Source organism: Metopolophium dirhodum, chromosome 1 (assembly GCF_019925205.1).
Source record: "Metopolophium dirhodum isolate CAU chromosome 1, ASM1992520v1, whole genome shotgun sequence".
Lineage (NCBI taxonomy): Eukaryota > Metazoa > Arthropoda > Insecta > Hemiptera > Aphididae > Metopolophium > Metopolophium dirhodum.
In genome coordinates this window covers 99,323,730-99,325,156 of record NC_083560.1, presented here as the reverse complement: position 1 = coordinate 99,325,156, position 1,427 = coordinate 99,323,730, and the positions used below count along the sequence as shown (strand labels likewise).

The window sequence follows — 1,427 nt, the reverse complement described above, 5'->3', positions numbered from 1 at the left end:
AAATGTCAAAAACTATGTAATTCATTAGCAATGTGGAAAAAAAGAAAAGAAAATGGTGCACAAGAATGCATATATTTATGTCCTACCAAAAGACAGCGTTTAAATAAATTGCAAAGGTACAAAATATGATTAAAAAAAATTTAAGGGCTAATAAAAAACTTGAAAATTTAAGATTAGAATTACATGAAGTTAAAAATGGTATGGCAAATTATTCTGATTTGATTTGATTGTGGTTTTGATAGTGAATTTTTAACTCTTTTGGGAAAGAAAGTATAGCATATGTCTTTTGTAGAACACGGCGTTCTTATATTTGATGAAATTAATATACGGCAATCTTTACAAGTAAATACATCGAATTTATCGTGCATTGGATTCGAAGATTATGGAGATGCAGATATATCAAAAAGTCATAATGAATATGCAAATCACGCGCTTGTATTTATGTGGCAATCGTTGGCCTCAAATTTCTCTCAAACTGTAGGAGTATTTGCTACTAAAGGCGAAGTAAAAGGTAAAATTAATCATTTTGTATTTTTAATCTTTTTGAAATATTTTAAGGTACTACTTTGGCTCAACTAGTCTTGAAAGCAATAACATTATTAGAAAAAAATGGCATTTTAATTGATAGTATTGTATGTGAATGAGCCACTACTAATAAAAAAATGTGGAAAGAACTAGGAGTTAATGGAACTCAAGATAAATTAAAACATTATTTTGAGCATCCATTGGACAAAAATCGAAAGATTTATGCATTTTCAGATTTTGTATATGTTTTTAAATTTGTGCGTAATCGTCTTTACAACAATACATCTTTAAGAGTAAGGATTTAAATTTTTTTTGTGTGTATATTATTTATTAATCTTATGTATGAAATGTTTGGTTATAGCTTCATCATGACAGTGATAGTGTATCATGGAGTTATTTTAAAGAAGTATACAAAAATGATATTCTACATCCTGCAAATTTGAGATTGATACCAAGGATAACACCCGTTGGAGTGAACCCTTAAACCTTCCTCTATCTCAAAAATGAGAGTACGCCTTTGTACACAAGTAAGATATGTTTTACCTCGTGTTTTACTTAATTCTTTTTCAGTATAACACAACATCATCTAAACTGTAGTTTTCAGACAAAATATTTAAAGTTTTTATGTTAAAGGACTTATTATTACATACTAAACTTGAATTTCATTTGTTAAATATTTTAATTAATAATGATTGTTATTATTTTTTTCTTATGTGAAATATAGTAATTTTTTACTTAATCAGGTTTTCAGTATGAGTATGGCACATGCATTAAGATTTTATTTGAAAAAAGGTTGTTTGATGCTTAAAGGTGCTTCAGAAACTGCAAACTTTGTAGAATATTGGAATAATTTATTTGACAATTTTAACAGAATTCTACCCTGGCCAGGACTTAGGATTGGT

At 27.7% G+C, this 1,427-nt stretch overlaps 1 pseudogene; it reads left to right on the top strand.

The window, feature by feature from the left end:
• The first annotated feature begins 441 nt into the window (after positions 1 to 441).
• On the top strand, positions 442 to 1,009 carry LOC132948209 (uncharacterized; annotated as a pseudogene).
• The last annotated feature ends 418 nt before the right edge of the window (positions 1,010 to 1,427 follow it).